Source organism: Notamacropus eugenii, chromosome 1, assembly GCF_028372415.1.
Source record: "Notamacropus eugenii isolate mMacEug1 chromosome 1, mMacEug1.pri_v2, whole genome shotgun sequence".
NCBI lineage: Eukaryota > Metazoa > Chordata > Mammalia > Diprotodontia > Macropodidae > Notamacropus > Notamacropus eugenii.
Window position 1 is genome coordinate 723,684,451 of NC_092872.1, and position 25,984 is coordinate 723,710,434.

Below are 25,984 nucleotides of genomic sequence, written 5' to 3' on the forward strand. Positions count from 1 at the left end.
CCCTGTGCAAGAAGGATTAGAATTCCTTATTCTGGCATCAGAAGGTAGGATTAGGAATAATTGGTAAAAATTGCAATGAGGCAAATTTAGGTTTGAGTTAAGAAAATTTACCAACTAGATATATCTGAAAGTAGAATTGGGCTTCCTAAAGAGGTAGTTGGGGCTCTACCCTCCTTGGAGGTTGGATAGGCGCATTTAATAGTATGTTGTGGAGGAAATTCATTTTCAAATATTATTTGGAGTAGATAGTCCACAAAGTCCTTTCTAGCTCCAATTATATAATTCTGTAAAGTCAGTTTCAGATTGCCCAGTCTTGGGTTTTATTTTTAAGTTTAGTTCACTTCTTAATCCAGCTCTCCTCCCATTCCCCTTCTTCCATCTGGCCCTAGGGAGAATTCAAGTGACTTCTTTGGAATATCTGAAAACTGATTCCTATACCCAGGGCATACTTAACCACAACAGGAGGAGGTGAGAAACAACTACAGCACTCTTATAATTCAGAACATGTCCAGTAACCATGGGTCATACTCTATATCCTGTGTGTGGAGTCATACCTCGTTCCCTCCCCCAATTCTAGTAACGTGCCTTACTAGAAAGTACAGGGAGAAGAAATTGTACAAGGTACCACAAAAGGAATTAGGAACATATGTGAAGCCTTGTTCTCATAGGCAGATGTACATAACAAACTGAATGTCCTATAAACATCTTAAGCTCAAAAAGTCCAAAACTGAAATTGCAATCACAAATCACAGATTTTTAAAAATCATTTTTGTTTTGTTTCCTACATCACCATAATATTCTATATGTGAGAAATGTGTTTATACTAAACAAAGAACAATACTGTGAAACCAGGAAATTTCTCGTTTTAGCCAATTCTACATTCTTGTTGAACAGATTTCTCCCTAGTGGAGAGGACACTTGCTCAGACAAATGCAATGCTTTTTATATTGTTCCCATATGAATTTCCCACCTTGTTCTCCATTGACTGGATGCAGTCTCCTGAACCTCCCACTTCATATTTCCCTTTAGAATAGGCTTCCCCTCAAACACTTCGTCAAGCCTGAGCACATGTTTCTATCCTTTCACCTGATCATGCTAGGTCACAACTCTGATTAACTACTATGACTCTAAGCTGAGTAGTTTTAACCCTGTGGAAACAGAATTCCTTCTTTTGTTTCCCACAAATTCCCCCCTCCCCTTTTTTTAATCAATTTTTTGTTGCCACACCTAAATCCAATCAATAGCTCCTCACTTTCTTTCCTATATGAATTCTTTCTGTCATCTATCTTCTCTTCAAGTAAATATGGGAAGGGAAAGGAGAGAAGTTGATCAATGCATTGATAAATTACAAGGGGGCAGTCACCCTTTCTAAGTACAGATACAGCGACTCAAAAGAAAATGAATTGTCCATTTAGAAGTTTCATCTCATATAGCAGTCTGGGAAGGAACATTATCTGATACAGTTTTCTGGTCTGGATGCTTGTTCAAGCCATCTTTAGCACAGTATCTCAGCATCTTCTTGTCACCTTCTTGTAGAACCCCACATGTCCATTCTCCTACAAAACTGTTGTCCTTATAAAATCAAAATTGGATCCTTGGCCAATTGTCCATTATTCATTCCCCCATTAGGAGCATGAGATTCCCCCAAGGAATCAATAATATGCCCCAATACCTACACAAATACATTGAATAATCAATTTTAACATGGTACATATCAAGTCATAAAACAATTAGAACATATATATATGTGCATATATCCATATGTGTATACACACACACACACACACACACACACACACACACACACACACACACACACCAGTAATAGATGTCAAGGCTAAATAGTTGGGCTAAAATCCTAAGCCTAATAGCTTAATCTTAGACTTACATCTTAACCTCAGAAGTTCCCGTACCAACCTATTATTTAATAGCTCTGGTATTGTGCTTATAAAAGTTTTGATTATAGGAATTTGCCTTTAAGAGTAGGGACATAGCAAGGGAACAACATTTCCCTAACTTCATGTCAATTTCAGGCAGGAGTTCTGTAGATTGCCAACTGGCATTTAGCTAGACATAAAGTCTGACAGGTGTCATAGTGGGGAAATTCAGTCAGGAGAATCCTACCTCAGTTCAGGTGGAAAAGTCATTCTTCCAAACTTCCCATGAGATTGCTCTTTTGCAGTTCACACAAGCATCTTACAGGCTTGCTGGCATCATGGATCAGTGGCTTAGACAGTCTTTCTTATATCCGTACCTGGACTCAAACAGAATAACAGTTAACAGTCCCATAAAATCTTGAGAATTCCAATAGTCAGTTTCAGGTATGACTATAATTTCTCATTGGCTGAGGAACATCTTTAAAGCGAACCTTAAGTTACTTGCATGCATTTCTCCACTTGTTCTAGTTTCTGATTAAATAATACCTTAAAATCAAATTTACCATTAAATTCAAAAGTTATTGACCGAATAGATTTGCTTCTGTTTCCCAAGCTTCTCTATCCTTTTCTAACCATGCTTAGTCTAAAAGAATGTGATATATGATAAGTTCAAACCCTAACTTCAACTTATTTTTATGTCATGGAATAAATTCAAATCAAAACAAACATTTAACTTTTCCATCAATGCAAAAGTATTACTTCTCTCTAAGAAACTTATACTGAAATTCTTTTCCCTAAATTGAAGATGTCTCTGATTTAGTCTCAGTAATTAATTCAGTCAATTGTATTAATACCCAATTGCTCTTACATCATTTTGAAACATGGAAGGACCTTATTCCATAGATACACTTTTATTACAGTTGACTTTAAATCCCAGCCTTAGTCTATGGGATAATGATTCAACATTGTGCTTGTACCTGTTTCACAAACTTCTTTTCACTTTTTCTAACTATTCCCATAACATTTAGAAAGAATGTTCTTATTGCAGGGATTTTATCTTTCACATGACTATACAAGAGTACCAATTCACCCAATTATTTGATTGAAAACAGCAAGATTTCATCACTGACTTACTTTGATTACGGAAACATGCCACTAAAAAAAAAAAGGAAAGGCAAAGACATGAATAGATAAAACATCATGACCTTCCACATGCAGTGTCATATTCACCTTAGCCAGACTCAGGAATACTCAGGTGGGAAAACATTCCTTTTCAAAGAAACACAATGGAGAAGCTGAGCTAGGATTCCATCCCAGAACAAGGCCAGGATTGTGCTTTTGGCTTTTTTTCCTGAGGCAAATCTCTACCTGTAATAGTACAAAAGTTTACCAGTGTGACACACTTCAGTTTTGTTGGATACACTTTACATAGAGACTACAACTTAAAGCAAGTTTACCCAAGTCTGAGGCATGCTGCTTTCTAGCCTCCTGCCCCTTGGTTGTTACCTCGAGGCTTTTCCAGCCTTAGGGGCCCAGGGTGAAGTCTGTGAGGCCTTCAATGTAGTTGGTGCCCTTCCCCCTCCTTCCCTTTTCCAGGTGGGGAAAAGTAAAGAAAGCTCTCTCTTCCTAGTCTAATCTGGGATAATTAGAAAAATCCTGTGACTGTTTGCACTCCTTCTGAACTCCCCAAATATCAGGGTTTCATCTTAAGAAAACCTCAGAAAATTCATGGTAGGTTTGAATAAAACTTCAGTATCAAGTTATTACAACAGATTAGCTTACAAATAGAAATTTGGTGGGCCGTCTAATAATCATACAAAAGATTAAAAGTATTTCCCTTACTTAAAAACAGTTTACAATTTGTCACCAAAACGCTCTTGAACCTAATTGGCAAAAATTACAAGAAAAGATCTAATACCAAGGCTTTTGCACAATTACCAAGTCTCCTTTCACAAACATGCTTTTGTAAATGCTTGATTTATAACAAAAACAATTTTAACTAAAAGTTCCTTCTAAATAAAGACAAAACTTAGAAGTTTATGATTTTTAAAAACTGTCAATACTTCAAACTGGAATGACTTAACAGCTTCTTAATCCATCCAATTTCTTCTGACAGCACAATTAAGAGAAATTGCTTTATCAACAATATAGCTTAATATAGATTTAAAATTTGAAGCAACCCATTTTTAGTTTAGGTGAATACATTTCCAAATCACCTTTCACAGAGAATCATTCATTTCATCACCAGCACATAGACACTATCACCCTAAATTACTAAATTTTCATCAAAATGGAAAATCTACCATTATATAGTGTTGACCTGAAAACTTTGTTAAAGAAAAGGCAACAGGCTAAATGCATACATTTTATGATTAATTAATTGATCAATTCCCTATTAAAGACAACGGTAACATAATGCATTATGGAGCCAGAAATGTTCTGGCTACCCAGTGCAGAAATCTTCTGGCTTATATACATTTTGCTGTGAGAAAGGAACTCTCCTAGTTGAACAGATCATAAATTTAGTAAGACAAGACAATTAACAAAGTAACGTTGGTCAGGCCTTGCGATTCCAGGCTGGGTAAACATATGTCTCGGTGACAAGGAAGAAAATCCCACCACTAGTGAGTGGCAGGCTTCCTGCCCTAAACAGATAACTGACATAGGAAAGGGTAAACAAAGTTCAATAGAAATTATGACCTAAGATGTCTATATTTTCTTTACCATTAATATGCCATAACATAGTATATGTCTATAGATAATAAGATATAAAGGAAAGTCCCATTATTCAAGATAGTGTTTTAGGTTAAAGGTCTCCTAAGGAATGTAGAGTCAGCCTTGGCTGGCTTTGTTGACATAGAAAGAGGCACCCTCTGAGTTTGCTTCAGAGAGAACAAAGAGATTATTCCAAAATTTTATATTAAATATTATCAATAGCAAACATCAGTAGCATTATCACTGCTTATTTATAACCAAATATAAGTTTCAAATTATCAAATTTCTATCACATTCTTTTTAAAAACCCAATCCATATGCAACAAAATCCAGATTTAAAATTGCTTTAATACCATTTCTACTTCAAAGAGAATTTTAGAAATTGTGTTGTGTCTAATCTACACCCAACTTTGTGTTAAGTGCTTTATAAGCAAATAACAATATATAAGCATTTTAATTACATACATTTATACACACACACATCTATACACCCACTATATATATATACATACATACATACATACATATATATTTTAAGTCCAATACCTCTGAACTTTTAAAAGGAAATGTTATCCAAATTTATACATTTCCCCCAAAAAAGACACTTTTCTGTGTATTCCATGCTCTGAACAACCCCTCCTCCACTTCTTCAAAATGCTGAAAACCCAAGATAAGGGGAAAAAACCCACCTTAGGCATTAACCCCTAACTCCTTATTCTTCAGAGAAGGTTTTACAAAAAGATTTGAATCAAATTAGCTAAAAGGTTTAGCCCAGACAAAAGGCCTAAGGAGTTTGAATAAGTTGTGGCCTGCTCTCTTCCCAAGAAGAAATCTTTGGAGTTTAATAATTAATTGAACAAATATCATTACCATAATCAATACCAATATTGAATTCAATAAAATTCTCCCATAGTTCTGTCCTGGAAGGGGATAGATATAATCCCTTCTAACTTTCCATCATTAAATCAGGTGACAAATTTTCTTTTTCAGTGCTCCTGACCTTGCACCATTTAACATTCCTAAGTCTTCTGAAATAAGATAGGGGAAGGGAATGGTTAAGAGCACATAGTCCTGAAGGAACATGGACCACATTAGCTGTAGTCCCACCCCACCCAAATCTTTACTTTTTCCATTCTACCTTCCTAATCTTCACTCAGACTACCTCTGCCCTCCTTTACATTTCAAAGAAATCACTTACCAATTTCATCCAGCTTCTCTGTACCTCAAAGAAAACTAGAAGTTAAATGTCTAACAATTCATACACCAAGAGAATTGTGTTTCTCTTCTTATTTTGCAATTTTGCCTTATTTTCCCTGTCAGCCCCTGCTTCCTCTGGGAAGTTTGGGTTCTGATTCTCTATTATTTCTAAAAAGTTTCTGGCTATTTATTATTTAACTTTTAGTCTGGTATTCCAACTTAGCCAGTGTTAGAACCCAAAAGAAAAGAATCTTAACCTCCTACTGAAACCCTAAGGTGGAAGTTCTTTCTCAATATTCTCTTACTGTACTTATATACCTCAGAAATTTCTCACAACAAAACCTGGAAAATTTCTCAAACACAAATAAGACATTAGACAAGACATTTGACAACACAGTGTACATGAAAAAACAATTTAGAAGCCAATTGAATTCAGACTGGTCAAAAGAAAACTCAGAGTTGTAATTTACTCTGACTTTTAGCCAATTTCAAAAGGATATCCTTCCACAAGATTCCTGCTAGATTGACAGGGGCAGAAGTTTTCCCCCATAGCCCATAAAATGCCTGTAAAAAACAACTCTAAACAAATTCTAAAGTAGCAGAAGCCGCAAAACAACAGAGTGAAAGAGATTTCCAGCCCAAGGCAGCCTAGAAGGTTGACAGGAAAGGTCTATCGCATTAGGCTTGGAGTGGAGCACAGCCCGGCTTGGCCTCACTATGGGACAGGATGGGAGCAAGCTTCAGGGCACCACCAGCAGTTCCCAGATTGCTCAACCCACAAATGCCAAAGACAGCTTCAAAGATCAGTGAGAAAGCTCTTTTACCTGGGTGAAAAGGGAACATGGCCTGGCCCCACCAGCAGCAGCCACTGCAGTGGCAGAGTCCATTTTTGGGGCCCTCAGCCTAAAGACACTGGGAGAATTGAGCCACTGATCTGGGTCTCAGCCCTGAGTGGTAGCCCTAGGGTGAGGAGTAGCTCTGGCCTGGTGGAACAGGTAGAGTCTCTGGACAGGGAATCCTACTCGCAGATCCTGGGCAGAAGAATGCTTGTGGTTGTTCCCAGACCACAGTGCAGGTCAGGAGAAGAGTAAACTCCTCTCTTTCATTGTGTCACCTTGGAGGAATTGAGAACTTACAGGTCCCCAGAGTATACCCTCTTCTTGACAAAGGACTCAAAAGTCAAGTAATTGACTGGGAAAATGCCCCAAAAATGGAAAAAAAAATAAGTCTGTAGAAGGCTACTATCTTGGTGAACAGGTATTATCTTCCATCCTTTCAGATGATGAAGAACAATGCAAATCATCAGAGGAAGACATAAAAGTCAAGGCTTCTGCATCCAAAACCTCCAAAATAAATATGCAATGGTCTCAGGCCATAGAAGAGGGCAAAAAGGATTGTGAAAATCAAGTATGAGAGGTGGAGGAAAAATTGGGAAGAGAAATGAGGGAAATGCAAGAAAATCATGAAAAAGGAGTCAACAACTTGCTAAAGAAGACCCCAAAACATACTGAGAAAATAACACCTTTAAAAATAGGCTAACTCAAATAGTGAAACAGGTCCAAAAAGCCAATGAGGAGAAGAATGCTTTAAAAAGTAGAATTAGCCAAATGGAAAAGGAAGTTCAAAAGCTCACTGAAGGAAACAGTTCTTTAAAAATTAGAATGGAGCAGATGGAAGCTAATGACTTTATGAGAAACCAAGAAATCACAAAACAAAACCAAAAGAATGAAAAAATAGAAGACACTGTGAAATATCTCATTGGAAAAACAACTGGCCTGGAAAATAGATCCAGGAGAGAAAGTTTAAAAATTATCAGACTACTGGAAAGCTATAATCAAAAAAGAGCCTTGAAATCATCTTTCATGAAATTATCAAGGCAAATTTTCCTGACATTCTAGAACCAGAGAGTAAAATAAATATTGAAAGAATCCACTAATCACCTCCTGAAAGAGATTCAAAAAGAGAAACTCCTAGGAATATTGTAGCCAAATTCCAGAGTTCACAGGTCAAGGAGAGAATATTACAAGCAGCCAGAAAGAAAAATTCAAATATTGTGGAAATTCATTCAGGATAACACAAGATCTAGCAGCTTCTGCATTAAGGGATCAAAGGACTTGGAGTATGATATTCCAGAAGTCAAAGGAACTAGGATGAAGACCAAGAATCACCCAGCAAAACTGAGTATAATACTTCAGGGGAAAGAAATGATCATTCAGTGAAATAGAAGACATTCAAGCATTCTTGATAAAAAGATCAGAGCTGAATAGAAAATTTGACTTTCAAACACAAGAATCAAGAGAAACATGAAAAGGTAAAAAGGAAAGAGAAATCGTAAGGGACTTACTAAAGTTCAATTGTTTACATTCCTACATGAAAAGATAATACATGTAACTCTTGAAACTTTTCTCAGTATTTGGGTAGTTGGAGGGATTGTACACATATATAGAGAGAGCACAGGGTGAGTTGAATAGGAAGGGATGATATAAAAAATAAAATTAAGGGGTGAAAGGAATATATTGGGAGGAGAAAGGGAGAAATGGAATAAGGCACAGTATCTTTCATAATAGAGGCAAGAAAAAGTGTTTTTGATGGAGGGGGAAAGGGGAGAGGTGAGAGCGGAAAAGTGAAGCTTACTGTCATCACATTTGGTTTAAGGAGGAAATAATGTGCATGCTCAATCTGGTATGAAATCTATCTTACACTACAGGAAAATAAGGGAGAAGGGATAAGTGGGGTGGGGGGATGATAGAAGGGAGGGAAAATGGAAGGAGGGAGTAATTAGAAGTAAACATTTTTGTGGAAGGAGAAGGTCAAAAGAGAGAATAGAATAAATGGGGAGCAGGATAGGATGGAGGGAAATATAGTTAGTCTTTCACAACATGACTATTATGGAAATCTTTTGCAAACCTACACATATATAGCCTATATTGAATTGCTTGCCTTTTCAGTGAGGATGGGTGAGGAGGGAGGAAGGGAGAGAAGTTGGAACTCAAAATTTTAGTAATGAATGTTGAGAATTGTTTTTGCATACAACTGGGAAATAAGAAATACATGTAATGGGGTATAGAAATCTCCCTTGCCTTACAAGAAAAGAGAGAAGATGGAGATAAGGGAAGAGAGAGGTATGATAGAAGACAGGGCAGATTGGGGGAAGGGGTAATCAGAATGCACGGTATTTTGGGGTGGAGGGAAGGGAGAGATGGGGAGAAAATTTGAATCTCAAAATTTTGTGGAAATGAAAGTTGAAAACTAAAAATAAATAAATAAACATAAAAAAAGACTCCTGCTAGATCTTGGCCACCGTTCCCCCCACCCCCCCAGCACCTGTGACATGCTAGGATATTTCCATATTCACCTTCCTAACTGCCACATTTTAATTTTAACTTTAAATTCCAAATGGGACCTAATATAAACCTAAAAATTCATCAGGGCAATAATTCTTTCTTTTCTTCTTCAGCAGGGGACACTCTTCTTTTTGAAATGCCTTGGTTTTCTACACTGGAACCATCTAGCCTGCCAGAAGGGGCAAAATGCTCTTCCTTGGCCCCTTTTCTAAAACTCCTTTGTTTTTCAGTCCCCCAATTTCCACCTTTACACTTATATCCTCCCTGTTCAGGCTTGTCCCCCATTATTTCATTGATGGTAGTCACCATAATCCTAGCCTTTTGTCTTTGACTCTCTTCCTCTCTTTTCACAAACACTCTCCTTGCTTCCCTCACCAGTTCCTCCAATGACTTATCCCAGTCTTCCATATTTAGCACTTTCTTTCTTATATCAGGCCGTGCCTTAGTCACAAAGTGTACTTTTAAGAGTTCTTCTGCCACTGGGGACTCAGGATCTATTCTCACAAGTATTTAGTCACCTGACCCCTCAACTTCTGTAGGAAGACTAAGGGCATTTTCTCCTTACTTTGCTCTTCCTTGAAGGCCTGAGAGCTAACTTTCTGTGCTTTGGTCTCTGGTGCAGTTTTCCAGTATTTTGGTATTTTCCCCAAGATATTATGTGGAGTTGTGCTCACAAGAGAATCTCTTCTTTTTTCCTTTCCAAGGAAGTCTATCCCTTCTTCTGACACCTTTCTTTATTTCCCATTCTACCTTCCCTCTGAGACTTCAGACAGACTGTGTGACTCCTGCTTTGCCCTTCTCTGACTGTTTCCCTTGGGGGAAGACAGAGCTGCAGATCCAAACTTGGTTTATACCAATCCAGTCCCATCTCAGTCACACGATCTCAGCCCTGTAGAATGATCTCAACCATCAAAGTAGTATTTAGCCCAATTGCCTTACCTCAATCTGGGCAGTTTGCCTAGTTGCCCCAGGTACACATTCACTTACCTTTTTCTTCTTCTTCCTGTCCCAGGTACATACTTCCCTTTTTTTCTCTTTTCCTTCACAGCCTCCTCTTTAATTAATCTGCTCCTGAGATTCTTAACAGTCTGTGAGCAGCATGTGGAAGCACAATAACCATTTAAAATTAATGGGACACATCTTTCTTGTTCTTCAGCACTTTCTGTTCCAGATGTTTTCAGACCCTGGCCAAGCTGTCAAATTGGGAGAAATGTGCTCTCTCTAAACAGAGAATAATACTCACTGGGAAGCCAGGAAAATTCTCATTTTTTTATAGTCAATTATTCTGCATTCCTAGTGAATGGTTCTCTCTGTAATGGAGAGGATGATCGCTCAGACAAATGCAATGCTTTTTATATTGTTTCCAATTTGAATTTCCCACCTTGCTCTTCATTGGCTGGATGAATCTCCCACTTCATGTTCTACTGTCTGATAGGCTCAAACAGCTCATGAAGCTTGTACACAAGTTTCTGACCTTTTACTTGTTCATGCCAGGTCACAGCTCTGATTAGCTGCTGTTATTCAAAACTGGAAGGAGTTTTAACCCCGTGGAAACAGAATTCATTCTTTTGTTTCCCACATATATGCGGTCCCTCTTTCATCTCCCAAGAGAGCCATCCTATGGTGGTTTGGTTTTTAGAGAGGAAAAATAATCAGTATAACTGATCAATTCATGAAGAAATCCAAAATCATGTGTAGTAATATCTATGCACCTTTCACCTCTACTGAAGGATAGGTTGGGGGTATCTTCTCATATCTCTTTATTTGAGACCCACTTGATTTTTATAATTTTTGTTATTTACTTTTGTAAATGACATACTTGGTATGTCATTGTTCTTTGTATCCATGTCTTTTTGAAATCAGTTTCCTCACTTTTGCATTTTCTAAACCTACGTACTTCATTAAGCATATTCTGTCATTCATCTATGGACCATCAACATATCTTGTGCTGACCCCCTAGTATGCATTACATTGACTGAATATTTCAAAATGAGAAATTTCTCCTTGCTCCCAAAAGTGAGGTACATCACAATCTTTCCCTCAAAACTCTCCCTTCTTCCTGACTTCTTTATTTCCATCCAGGGTACTCCCTGTCACCCAGTCTAGATATATCACCATTGACTTGATTATGATTTCAGACAAGGCAGCAACAAAAATATGCATAACTGAAAGAGAGAAATTGAGAAACCACGTTTCAGAAAGGCAACATAGACAAATGAATTTCAATACCTGAAGTACATGTGCTGTATGATATCACAGCTAAAGTCTTAAAAAAGAAAAGAATTACAAAGAGAAATAGACAATAAAAATATAATAGTAAATTACCCCAATGCAACTCTTTTAGCTCTAAATAAATCTAACCAAACAATAAATAGGAAAGAAGTCATGATCTGCATAGAATTTTAGAAAAGTTAGATATGTAAGACTACTTGTGATTATTGAATGGGTATTTAAAAGTTTATACATATTTCTGTGAGAAATTTTTTTTTTAAATTTTTAACATTTATTTTCACACAATTTTGGGTTACAAATTTTCTCCCCTTTTATCCCCTCCCCCCCCCAAACCCAAGCTTTCTAATTGCCCCTGTGACCTATCTGCTCTCTCCTCTATCCTCCCTCCCTGCTCTTGTCTCCGTCTTCTCTTTTGTCCTGTAGGACCAGATAGCTTTCTTGACCCCTTAACCTGTGTTTCTTGTTACCCAGTGGTAAGAACATTACATTTGGTCCTAACACTTTGAGTTCCAACCTCCTTAGCTCCCTCCCTCTCCACCCCTTCCCCTTGAAAGACAGGCAATTCAATATAGGCCATATCTGTTTAGTTTTGCAAATGATTTCCATACTAGTTGTGTTGTATAGGACTAACTATATTTCCCTCCATCCTATCCTGTCCCCCTTTACTTCTATTTTCTTATGGTCCTTTCCCTCCCCATGAGTGTCGACCTCGTATTGCATTCTCCTCCCCATGCCCTCCCCTCCATCCTCCCCCCCACCCTGCTTGTGCCCCTGTCCCCCACTCTCCTGTATTATGAGATAGGTTTTCCTATCAAAATAAGTGTGCATTATATTCTTTCCTTTAGTGGAATGTGATGAGAGTAGATCTCATGTTTTTCTCTTGCCTCCCCTCTTTATCCCACCACTAATAAGTCTTTTGCTTGCCTCTTTTATGAGAGATAATTTGCCCCATATAACTTCTCCCTTTCTCCTCCCAATATTTCTCTCTCACTGCTTGATTTTTTTTTTTAATATATGATCCCATCCTCTTCAATTCACTCTGTGCACTCTGTCTCTATGTATGTGTGCGTGTGTGCATGTGTGTGTGTGTGTACTCCCACCCAGTGCCCAGATACTGAAATGTTTCAAGAGTTATAAATATTGTCTTTCCATGTAGGAATGTAAACAGTTCAACTTTAGTAAGTCCCTTATGATTTCTCTTTGCTGTTCGCCTTTTCATGGTTCTCTTCATTCTTGTGTTAGAAAGTCAAATTTTATTTCCAGCTCTGGTCTTTTCATCAGGAAAATTTGAAAGTCTTCTATTTCATTGAAAGACCATTTTTTCTCCTGAAGTATTATACTCAGTTTTGCTGGGTAGGTGATTCTTGGCTTCAGTCCTAGTTCCTTTGACTTTTGGAATATCCTATTCCATTCCCTTCTATCCCTCAATGTAGAGGGTGCCAGATCTTGTGCTATCCTGATTGTATTTCCACAATACTTGAATTGTTTCTTTCTAGCTGCTTGCAATATTTTCTCTTTCACCTGGGAATTCTGGAGTTTGGCCACAATGCTCCTAGGAGTTTCTCTTTTTGGATCTCTTTCATGCGGTGTTCTGCGGATTCCTTGAATATTTATTTTGCCTTCTGGTTCTAGAATCTCAGGGCAGTTTTCCTTGATAATTTCATGGAAGATGATGTCTAGGCTCTTCTTTTGATCATGGTTTTCAGGTAGTCCCAGAATTTTTACATTGTCTCTCCTGATTCTATTTTCCAGGTCAGTTGTTTTTCCAATAAGATATTTCACATTATCTTCCATTTTTCGAATCTGCACGGTATGTTCTGAGATATCTGTCGTTCTCGAAAAGTCCTTAGCATCCATCCGTACCATTCCAGTTTTGAAAGATCTATTTTCTTCAGTGAGCTTTTGAATCTCCTTTTCCATTTGGTTAATTCTGCTTTTGAAAGCATTCTTCTCCTCATTGGCCCCTTGCACCTCCCTTGCCAGCTGAGTTAGGCTAGTTCTCAAGGTGCCAATTTCTTCAAGATTTTTTTGGTTCTCCTTTAGCAGGGAGCTGATCTGCTTTTCATGCTTCTCCCTCATCCCTCTCATTTCCCTTCCCAGTCTTTCCTCCACCTCTCTAACTTGATTTTCAAAATTCCTCTTGAGCTCTTCCATGGCCCGAGCCCATTGGGTGGGCTGGGACACAGAATCCTTGATTTCTGTGTCTTTGCCTGATGGCAAGCATTGTTCCTCCCCATCAGAAAGGAAGGGAGGAAGTGTCTTTTCTCCGATAAAGAACCCTTCAATAGTTTTATTTCTTTTCCCTTTTCTTGGCATTTTCTCCAACCAGTGGCCTGACCTCTGAATGTTCTCCTCACACCCACCTTGCCTCCTGGTCCTCCCAGCCAGCGTTTGGGGACTGAGATTCAAATGCTGCTTCCCGCCTTAGGATTTTTGGCGGGGGCAGGGCTGCTATTCAGTGTGAGAATTAAGTTCAGGTGGTCAGGTGGGGCAGGGCCGCCTTTCAGGCTCAGTTCCCTCAGGGGGTTTATGCACAGACCTTCCACAATGGATCCAGGCTCCTGCCCATTTGGGGAGCCCCCGTCTGCAGCCGCCTCTCAGCTTCTATCTCCCGGGGGCCCGAGCCATGGGGGCACCCCACTCCCCTCTCAACCCGCCAAAGAGACTCTCTCACCTACCCCCGTCAGTCACCTGTTGGTGGGGTGCTTGTGCCGCCGCTGAAGATCCCGCCTCGGGATCCCTCTCAGATCTGTGTCTCTCAGAGCCGCAGGTCCGGGCTGGGCTCCGCGTCTGCAGCGCAACGGACCTTTTGCGAGAGGTTTGCAGGTCCCTCTGTGGGTGGGGGGACCCGCGTGGCCGCTGGAGATCCCGTCCCCGTAGCCCTCTCAGATCTCCTCCCCTCAGTGTCGCGGCCGCGGCAGGGCCGCACTCTGCTCCCCGGCCCGGCACCCAGTCCGCGGCGCGAAGGACCCCTGGCGAGAGGTCCGTAGGTCTCTCCGGAGCAGAAATCTCCCTCGCTCCAATACTCTGTGGTCTCTGGGTGCAGAATTCGCCCTGGCTTGGTCCCCTCTAGCCGTTCTGTGGTTTGTGTGTTCAGAGCTATGTGTATGTGCGTCTTTCTACTTCGCCATCTTGGCTCCGCCCTCCCCTGTGAGAAATAATTGTCTTACCAAGAACCCCATATGACCTTCAGTGAATTCAGGAAAAAGAAATTTTCATTTTGTTTGGGTGATCCCTGAGAAAAGGCACTCCTTTTAAGACAATTAACAAAAAGCCTTTTGTTCCTACCCCTATTTGCATTTCCCTCCCCTGTTCCCCATTGACTGAGTATTTCAGCGTTCATAGCCTATCTGAAAACACCTACCCCCCAACCTGAACCTCTCCCTGCTTATTACATTTTCCATTCCTGATGGGGTTCAGACTCTGGGAACCTCCTTGAACTCCCCCTGAATCTTCCCACTTAATCTGGCCTTCCATTGTCTGTTACCTCTGGATTGTCTCACCGGCTTCCCACCCAAACTCTTCTTTGTCTGATATCTCCTGATTGCCTCCAGCTGTTTCCAACTCTTGACCAGTCACCCTGTCCTTGGACTCCTCCTCAAGGCCCTCCCTAAACCCCTCCTCCCATCACCCTAGACTACCAGACCACCCCCAGATCCTTCCTACAGTCTTTTCTGTTTTTAAGTTCCATCTCCTCTCCATGAAGGTGCTCAGATTCAATCCAGCTCAGACTCTGCCTCACTGAGATTTTATCTGGCCCGCCTGTGAATACAAGCTTTACAAGAGTCAACCCAATATGGTGAATCTTTAATAAACTTGGTTTTTCTTTGGCTTTAAGAAGGCTTGAGTTGAATTCATTCCAGCAGGACCAGGCATGTCGTCATTTCAGGGTCCCCAGCACCCCTCAACCTCAACATTCCCTCATTTCAGGGGCCTCCTTTCAACCTCATATTCTTTATATTTTATTTATTAAGTATTATATGTCATAAATACTTTTTATTTCAGCTGAGGATGTCTGCATCAATCACTCAGATTTATGATCTCCACAGTATGAATCAGAAATTTTCTCAATTGATAAGAGAGTTGAACCCAGTTTATCTGTGTTTCCCCTATCATTAATATAAGAAAAGTCCCACTATTCAAGATAGTGTTTTGGCTCAAGGTGCTACCAACCCCAGTGAAGCCTCATCTGGCCTTTGAAGTCATTGACTCAGAAACTGGTATTCACTAGGTTTACTTAGAGGACAAAGAAAGAAATGTCTACTTTACCACTGAGCTGAACTCTACCAACCACTACATTTTTAAAAATTTTCTTTATTAAGAGACTTTCTGACAAGTTTGACTCCTTATGTTTCAAAAATTATGTGCCACTCTGATGTGGATAGAAACAGTGCCTTAAGAGTTAAAAATAATATTGATTGACTTTGTGAAGCCCGTGATTTATTTTCTAACCTAAAGGTGCCCTAAAATCTCTTACCACAAAAATTTACCTTATCTTGGGGGGGACCTTGAAATTCCTGGTCCCTACCCCATCCTGGGGAATGGGATTTCCCTATCTCCTTTATCTTATGTCATTCATAGTCCTCATCCTGTGTCTTTATCTTGCAAGACTTACCCTAGATCTCCAACCCCCATAAGGAAACCCTAAAATCATCCTATATAATTTTGACCCTCTTCCTATATTACTGCCTTTATTTAGCTCCTTGGTAAATCTCAGACCTGCAGCTTTTGTGTCAATAAAGCTCCCAGTTACTACAGAGAAGGTCTAAGTGAATTCATTCATCTTTTGAACCAGCTCTCCCGTCTCTCCCTTCAATGTTATGGCGCTGAAACCTGGGAGTCCAAATAATTGGACTCTGGTGATCTCCTAGCCACTGGGACAAGAGGTAAGCCCCCTTTTCTTTGTTCTCTTCCCCAGACCTTTCTGTTCCCACCGTCTCCCTAGCAGGAAGACCCACTGCCAGTGGTGTCTGTAGCTCCACTGACTTCTTGGAGGTCAGTTGGACTGTGGACCCCTGTATAAGGAGATGCTCTTGCACTGGGTTGGCCACATTTTTTTCTTCCCTCTTCCTGGGATGCTGGGAAAAGTGGCAAGAGTCTGCTTGGAGACTGCTGGGAGGGGAATTCAGGGAGATCTTAAAGAAAGTTTCCATTGTAACACAGCCTGACCTCAATATAATCTAGAAAAGTAATTTGTGAAGTGGATTTCTGAACAAAACAAGCTTAGTAAGAAATTTGGTCCCCAAAACCTAAAGAAAAGGCATTTTGCTCTGCATGAGCAGACTTTTTACGCTGTATTGTTCCTTCCCCTCCTCCATGGGACATTGAGGGAGGTGGGTATGTTGGCTTCTGTACTTGGTTTTCTTTGAGGGTGCCTGCTCCCTAGTCTTAGGGGCTCTGTGCCCTGTGCTGTTCCCCTCTCCTGTGGGATGTTGGGGAGGTGAGTTGGTGGGCCTCTGAACCCGGTGCCTATATGTAAGCCTTCTATCTCTCCCTATCCTTTTCTTCCACTTTGCTGTGGGACATGCATTTTCTAGTCTGATAAGTCTCAAAGGTAAAAGAGAAAAGGAACCACAGCTCTTTTCCAGACAAGACTTGAAGGTATGGAAGCCTCTGCTCTCTCCCTAATCCTTTCCTTCCCTTCAGTTGAGGTCGTTCTCCAAGCACTTGGGAAGGCTTAGAGGTACCTTCTGGACCTGAACTCTCAAGTTCCATTACTGAAGACAGTTATAGGGCTGTCTCACACTTGTCCTAACATTCCCAGGCTCTGTGTCCAGCAGTTGGAGGCCATGGACCTGGGTACACCTTCCAAAGTCCTATCTAAAAGGGTAAGTCCTATTCTCTCAATTCTCTTGTCACTAGCAATTGGGAAAACTACAGGTAATCTCTTCTCTCTGCACCCCAATACTCCCTGTCCCCAGCCCATGCCTACAGGATCACCCTTCTCTCCTGGCCTGCTGGCCACCAGATCCCTGCAGCAAGACTTGGTAGAACTTCCCTGAGAGTTGCCCTAGGTTAGCAGAAAAACATGAATTTATGGAAAAAATCTTTTCTTTTAAAATACTAAGAGTATTAGACCTTAGAAATTAGAATGTTACCACTAGTGATTATGAATCCAGATTTGATTTGCTCATTCAACCAAGTTAAAGTCACCTGATTTGTAATTAATTGGCTCTGTTTCAAGTTTTAAATACATGCTTGTGGTATGGTTATATTTCTGAATTTTCCTATATTGTGTAATTTGTTATTACCTATGTCGGTAGAAAAGCAATTTCTTTTATAACCAGATTATAAGGTTGTTAACTAAAACAAGAATTTTTGAACCAGCTAGTTGTAAATTCATATCAAGCCTGTGTAAAGTCTTCTGTGTAGTAGCATTCCTATTGAGTAAATTTTTAAAGGCATGGTAAAACTTTGTTATCATGATAAAACTGGTTGAATTGGGTATGTTCTTGCCTTAGGAAAAAACTGAACTTCTTCCCAAGGTACATTTTGGTACTTAGGAATTTGTGATTATTGAGAATTTTGGTTTTATGGCACTTTGGGGATTTGTGATACTTAAGAGACATTTTGCATCAACTTGGTTTCCCTAAATCCCAGTCTTTAAGGATTCCAGCTAATTTATTTTATGAAAGTTTAGTCATTATCCCTTTTAGCATTGGGGCTAACTGTGAGCTTTTTTTGAAAAGGAAATACTTTTTACAAAGAAATGCCTTGCAAAGTCTTTCTGGGTTATTCTAAAGACCTACTAAATTTCCATTTGCAAGCTAATTTGTTGGATAATTTGATACTGATAACAATTATATCCAAACCTACAGAGATTTTTCTAAGTTTCACTTTTAGGTTTGTTGTGTCCTTGGATCAGCCTTAAATAGGTGCTTTAAAAGAAACAGTCATTGGTTCATGTTTCAAGTATCTTAAGAAAAGGCACTCTTGTGAATGGTGGTCTGAAAGGTTCAGAGTTCCACTCTAAATTTTTAAGGGGTGAATATAAAAGTGAAAAATTGAAATCTTAGTAGATTATGGAGGTTTTGTCATGGAACATTAAGAAATTTTAAAACTCATTGAGGAGTTTTGAAACACCTCCTTACAACCCTGGTCACTCCTTTTCCTTGAGTCAAGAGGGTATCTCATTATGACTGCAACCTCTCATCCCAGATCAGATTGAGAAAAGAGATTTCCACCCTTTTCCAAGCCAAGACAATTTAGAAGGTTGACAGAAAAAGTCGGTTGCACCAGGATGAGAGAAGAACACAGTCTAGCCCAAACTTTGTCAGTGCAGATAAGGGCCCTGAAAACCAAGAGCAAGCCTCAGCGTGAGTGCCAGCAATCAGTGCCAGCAGTGGCAGTTTTGATTGTAAAAGGATCAGACAATCAGTTAGAAGGAGATTTATGGGGGTCCCTTTGCTGACACAGGGGCAGGACTCCGTTGCATTGCCTATACTTGAATTGGGGTCACAGTCTTGGGTCTTAGTCTCAGTGTGAGCAGGAGCACTAACACAGCAGAGCTTGCAGATGCAAGGGGACAGAGACCTTTATCACAATTCCATGGAAGAAAAGGATGTTTGTGGTCACTTAGAAACCAGTGCATAGTACAGGAGAGTATTAAAAACACTTCTCCTTAGATCATACAACCATGGAAGAGCCAAAAACTTACAGGTCTCCAGCATTAACTCTGAAAACAGTTGGACAAAAAGAATGAAGCTTGGGACAGTGCCCCTTTCACTTGGGAAGCAGAGCCCCACTTTATCATAGAGTTAAAAATCAAGAAATAGGCTGGAAATGAACAAAGAACAAAATAAATTCTGATCATAGAAAGTTACTACAGATACAAGGAAGACTGAAACACACACTCAGAAGAAGACAGTTAAATCAAAATACCTACATCCAAAGCCTCAAAGAAAAATACAGATAGGTTTCACGTCATGGAGGAACTCAAAAAGATTTTAAAACTCAAGTAAGAGTTAGAGAAATTGGGAAAATTGGGAAAAGAAATGAGAGTGATGCAAATAAATCATGAAAAAGAGTCAAGAGCTTAGTAAAGGAGACACAAAAATACTGAAGAAAACAACACCTTTAAAAGCAGAATAGTCCAAAGAGGAAAAGAGGAAGAAAAATTCAATGAAGAGAAGAATGCCTTGAAAATCAGAATAGACCAAATGGAAAAAGATATACACAAAGTCACTGAACTGAATTCCTTAAGAAGTAGAATTTGTCAAATGGAAAATGAGGTACAAAAGCTCACTGAAAAAAATAATTCCTTACAAGTTACAGTTGGCCAAGTGGAAGATAATGACTTTAAGAGACATCAAGAAACAATCAGGCAAAACCAAAAGAGTGAAAAAAAATGAATAAAATGTGAATTAGATTATTATTGGATAAACAATTGACCTGGAAAATAGATCCAGTGAAGGTAATTGAAATATTATTGGACAACCTGAAAGTAATGGTCAAAGAAAGAGCCTAGACATCATCATCCAAGAAATTATCAAGAAAACCTGCACTGATATTTTAGCACCAGAGGGTAAAATTTAAATGGAAAGAATCCACCCATCACCACCTAAAAGAGATATCAAACTGAAAACTACCAGGAATATTATAGCCAAATTCCAGACCTCCCAGATCAAGGTGAAAACACTGCAAAAAAGCAAAAATAAAACAATTCAAATATGGATCCACAGTCAGGATCACACAAAATTTAGCAGCTTCTACATTAAAGAATTGGAGGGCTTAGAGGGGTGGAGCCAAGATGGCAGAGTAGAAAGATGCACATACTCTAGCTCTTACCCCACAGCCCATAAAATACCTGTAAAGAAGAACTCTCAACAAATTCTAAAGCAGCAGAAGCCACAGAACAACCAAGTGGAGCAGATTTGTATCCCAGAGTGACCTGAAAGACCAACAAGAAAGGTCTGTCACACCAAATGCAGAGCAGAGCCCAGCCCAGCCTTGGCCACATGGCACCAAGAGGAAAAGATCCAAGCAGGCTTCAGGGACAGAATCTCCAGCAACAGTGCAGATCCCTCAACCCACAGGCACCAAAGGTCAGTGAGAGGGTCTTCTCGACTGGCCAAGAAGGGAGCAGGGTGTCCCCATAACTCGGGCCTCCTCAGGTGGCAGCAGTAGAGGCAGCAGCAGACAGGGGCTCCCAAAGCAGGCAGTAGCCCACATCCATCGTTGAAGGTCTCATTGTAAACCCGCTGAGGGAACTGAGTCCTGTGTGGTGGCCCTGCCCCCTCCTGAGCAGCTGATCTTAATCTCACCCTGAATAGCAGCCCTGTCCCCACCTAAAGCCCCTGGGGGTTTGGAGCAGTTCATCTGAATCTCAGACCCCCAGTGCTGGCTTGGTGGAACTGGAGGCAAGGTGGTTGTGGAGAGGAAGCTCAGAAGTCAGGTAATTGGCTGGGAAAATGCCCAAAAAAGGGAAAAAAATGAGATCATAGAAGGCTACTTTCTTGGGGGCCAGGTGTCTCCCCCCATCCTTTCAGATGAGGAAGAACAAGGCATACTCTCAGAGGAAGTCAAGGCCTCTGCCTCCAAAGGGAATGTAAACTGGGCTCAGGCAATAGAAGACCTTAAAAAACAAGTTAGCAGCTTACTAAAGGAGAACCAAAAAATGCTGAGGAAAATAACAGCTTTAAAAAGAGGCTAGCTCAATTGGAAAAAGAGGTCCAAAAAGCTAATGAGGAGAAGGAGGTTTTGAAAAGCAGAATTAGCCAAATGGAGGAGAAGGTTCAAAAGCTCACTGAGTAAAATAATTCATTGAAAGAGAGAACTGAGTTCAGGGAAATGAGTGACTATGAGTTAAACCAAGCAATTAGTAAACAAAACCAAAAACTTGAAAAAAATAGAAGATAATGTGAAACATCTCATTCGAAAAACAACTGACCTGGAAAATAGATCCAGGAGAAACAATTTAGAAATTATGGGACTACCTGAAAGCCATGATCAAAAAAAGAATCTAGATATTATCTTCCATGAAATTATCAAGGAAAATTGCCCTGATATTCTAGAACCAGAGGCAAAATAAATATTGAAAATCCACTGATCACCACTTGAAAGAGACCTGAACAGAGAAACTTCTAGGAATATTGTGGCCAAATTTCAGAGTTCCCAGATCAAGGAGAAAATACTGCAAGCAGCTAGAAAGAAACAATTTGAGTATTGTGGAAATACAATCAGGATAACATAGAATCTGGCAGCTTCAACATTAAGGGATCAAAGGCTTGGAATGGGATATTTCAGAGGTCAAAGGAACTGGGATTGAAACCAATAATCACCTACCCAGCAAATCTGAGTATAATACTTCAAGGGAATAAATGGTCATTCAATGCTACGGAGGACTTCCAATCGTTCATATTGAGGAAAAGGCCAGATCCGTATAGAAAATTTGACTTCCCAAGATAAGAATCAAGAGAAGCATGAAAAGGTAAACAGGAAAGAAAAATCATAAAAAGCGTCTCTAAAGCTGAACTGTTGACATTACTACATGGAAAGAAAATATTTATAACTCTTGAATCTTTTCTCAGTATTTGGGTAGATGGAGAGATTGTACACACACACACACACACACACACACACACACGTATAGATAGAGAGTACAGGGTGTGTTGAATCAGAAGAGATGATATCCACATAAAAAAAATAAAATAAAAATTAAGGGGTGAAGGAGCAAAATACCAGGAAGAGAAAGGGAGAAATGGAACAGGGCAGGCTATAACTCATAAAACAGATAAGAAAAATCTTGTTAAATGGAGGAGAAAAGGGAGAAGGGGAGAGGGGAAAAAATGAAGCTACACTCTCCACATGTGGCTGAAGGAGGGAATAATATTCTTACTAAATTTGATATGAAAATGTATATCACACCACAGGAAAGTAGGAGAGGAGGCAACAAGTGGGGTGAGGGGAATGTTCGAAGGGAGGGCAAATGGGAGAGGGGAGTCACTAGAAATAAACCCTTTTGAGAAGAGACAAGGTCAATTGTGGAGGAAAAAAATAAGGGGGGGGTAGAGTAGGACACAGGGTAATATAATTAGTATTACACAACATGATTATTATGGACGTGTTTTGCAAAACAACACATATTTAGTCTGTATTGAATTGCTTGCTTTCTCACTGGGGCTGGGTAGGGAGAGGGAGGGAGAGAAGCTGAAATTCTAAGTATTAGCGACAAATGTTAAAAATTTTTTGCATATAATCGGGAAATAAGAAATAGAAGGAATGGGGTATAGAAATTTATCTTGCCCTGCAAGAAAAGAGAGGAGTTGGGGATAGGAGAGAGGTGGGGTATGATAGAAGGGAGCGTACATTGAGGGAAAGAATAATCAGAATGCAGAGTATTAGGAAGTGGGGGGAGGGGAGTGATGGAGAGAAAAATTGGACATGTTACAAAGTGATGTAAAAACAATTAGTATTAAAACAATTGAATTAATTACTGAGAATTAATCAATGACATCTTTAGTTTGGGGAGAAGAATTTCAGTCTAAATTTCCTAGAAGAAGGTAACCTCAGATAAAATTTGGCATTGATGGAAAAGTTAAGATTTTAATGGTAAATTTGATTTTATGATTGCTATTTAATTAGGAACTAGAACATGTATAGAAAGGCATGTAAGCCACTTAAGATCCCTCAAAAGATGTTCCTTAGCCAAGTGAAATTGTAATCATATTTGAAACCTCGTTATTGGAACTTGCCATTTTTAGATGCTATGGGACTATTAAGTGACTGTTCTTCTGAGTCTAACTCTGGGTGTGGATAGCAAGAAAGGAGGTCTGAGCCTCCAATCCATGATGCCAGTAAGCCTATGAGATGCTGCTATGAACTGAAAAAGATGATCCCATGGGAAGGGTGGGAGAGTGGCTGTTCAGCCTGGGCTGAGGTAGGATTCTCCTGAGTCAATTTTCCCACTGACACCTGGCAGACTTTAGGCTTGACTGAATGCAAATGAATAATCTAATCCTGCCGGGAACTGACATGAAGTTGGGGAGATATTGTGTTCTTGCAATGTCCCTACTCTTGGTGGCAATTTCCTATAGTCAAAAGGTTTTTAAGCTTAATACCAGATCTATTAAATTATAGATTATTGGTAGGGGAACATCCGAGGTTAAGTCTAAAATTAAGCTATTAGGCATAGGACTTTAGACCAACAACAATAAGTTAGGGTCCTTTAATTCTTAGTGATACTGTGGAGACAATTAGGTCAAGAACTTGTGAATTTAGCAACATAAATACTATTTGTGTCTCAGTTGGTTAATGTTTAAAAAATATTCTTTTGCGGTCCATATTGTAAATTCTTTAAAAAGAAGTATCACCTGACCAACAGTTTGGATTGTTTTATCTGTTATTAACTGGATTAAAAATTAAAAATAAAATTAAAAAAAGAAGAATGAGTTAAGATCTACAGTGATATCTCAATTTTAAGTTTCTGTTTATGAATATTTTTTCACAATGAATACAAGTTGATTCTTTTCAATTTATAATTCTTTTTTTTTTATTTTTTTATTTTTTTAATGTTTAACAATCACTGCCATACATTTGCGATTTTTTCCCTCCCCACTCACCCCCCACTACCTCCCTCCCTCCCCACGACTGCATACAATTCTGTATAGATTCTACATATACTTTCCTGTTGAGTATATTTTCACTATAGTCATGCTATCAATTTATAATTCTTTAAATGTATAAAGAAGTCTTTAAAGGTTCCTGTTAAATTGTTTTCATATATTATTTCTCATGCCAAAATAAATATATTTATGGAATAAATCTGTCAAGGAAAAAAAAAGAATTGGAGGGTTTGGGATGTAATATTCTGGATGGCAAAAGCGTTAAGATTACAACCAAAAATCACTTACCCAATAAAACTGAGTAAAATCCTTTTGGGAGAAAATGGATATTTAATGAAATAGAGGACCTTACAGCATTCCTAATGAAAAGAGCAGAGTAGAATAGAAAATATGACTTCCAAATAAAAGATACAAAAGAAGGATAAAAAGCTAAACAGGAAAGAAAAATCATAAGGTATTCAATAAGATTAATCTGTTTATATTCCTATATGGGAAAATTATATTTATACTCCCTAAAACCTTTTTCATTATTAGGGTGGTTAGAAGGAGTTGACATAGAAAGGAAAAGTAAGGGTTAAATGGGGTAGTATGGTTATCTAAAAACAATTAAATTAAGGGATAAGAAAGAAGAGGGCACTAGGAGAAGGAGAAAGGGAGAAGTAGAATAAGATAAATTATCTGACGTAAAAGAGGCCTGAAAAAGATTTTATGGTGGAGGGGGAAATGGGAGAAGTAGGGAGAGGAGCACATGAACCTTACTCATCAGAACTGAATGACAGACAGAATAATATGTAGGCTTAGTTGGGTGTAGAAATTTATCTTATCATACAGGAAATTTGGAATGGAAGAGTATCAGAGAAGGGTAAGGGAGCTAATAGAAGGGAGGGCAGTTTGGAGGAGGTAAATGTCAGAAGTTAAACACATCTGAGAATGGACAAGGTAAAAGGAGAGAGAGAGAGAGTAGATAAGCAGGGGAAAAAGAGGATGGAAGGAGATACATAGTTAATAATCATTACTATGAAAAAAATTGTTACATTGAGTTTCGTTGATAAAGACTTCATTTCTCAAGCACATAGAAATTCGCTCAAGTTTATAGAAATGAGTCATTCCTCAACTGACAAATGGTCAAAGGATATGAACAGTTAGTTTTCAGATAAAGTAATCAAAGCTATCTATAGTTATATGGGAAAAAATACTCTAAATCACTACTGATGAGAAAAATGCAAATTAAAACAACTGAGCAATTAACCTAACATGTGTCAGATTGGCTAATGTGACAGAAAAGGAAAATGACAAATGTTAGAGGGGATGTGGAAAAATTAAAACATTAATGTACTATTGCTGAAATTGCATACTGGAGAATAACCATTCTGGACAGCAATTTGGAATTATGCCAAAAGAAAGCTATGCATATTTTTTGACCAAGAAATTCCATTACTAGATCTGCATCCCAAAGAGAGAAAAACAAAAAAGAAAGGGACCTGTGTGTGCAAAAATATTTGCAACAATTCTTTAAGTGTTGGCAGAGAATTGAGAATTGAGGGAATGTTCATTGATTAGGGAATGACTAAACGAGTTGTTGTATTTGATTGTCATGAAATGCTATTTTGCTTTAAGAAATGATGAGCAGAATGCTTTCAGAAAAACGTGGAAAAATGTACATGAATTGATGCCAAATGAAATGAGCAGAACCAGGAGAACGTTGTCCACAGTAACAGTAATGTTGTGTGATGATCTACTATGAGTAACTTAGCTTTTCTCAACAATTCAATGATCCAAGACAATTCTGTAGGACTTATCGTAAAACGTGCTGTCCATAACCAAAGAAAGAACTAGTAGAGCCTGAATACAGATCAAAGATACGTTTTCTTTACTTTATTTTCCTTGGGTTTTTTTTTTTTTGGTCTGTTTTCTTTCACAGAATGACTTTTGCATGACTGCATATGTATAACTTATGCCAAAATTGCTTGATTTCTCAATGTGGGGAATGAGGGATGGGAGGGAGATAATTTGGAGCTCAAAAACTGAAAGAAAGGAATGTTAAAATTGTTTTTAC

General features: G+C 39.1%; 1 protein-coding gene across 1 annotated transcript in view; it reads right to left on the bottom strand.

Annotated features, from left to right (window-relative positions):
• The window catches only part of LOC140521639 (uncharacterized), a 264,697-nt gene that overhangs the window by 83,098 nt on the left and 155,615 nt on the right, over nt 1-25,984 (bottom strand). The window lies entirely within an intron of this gene.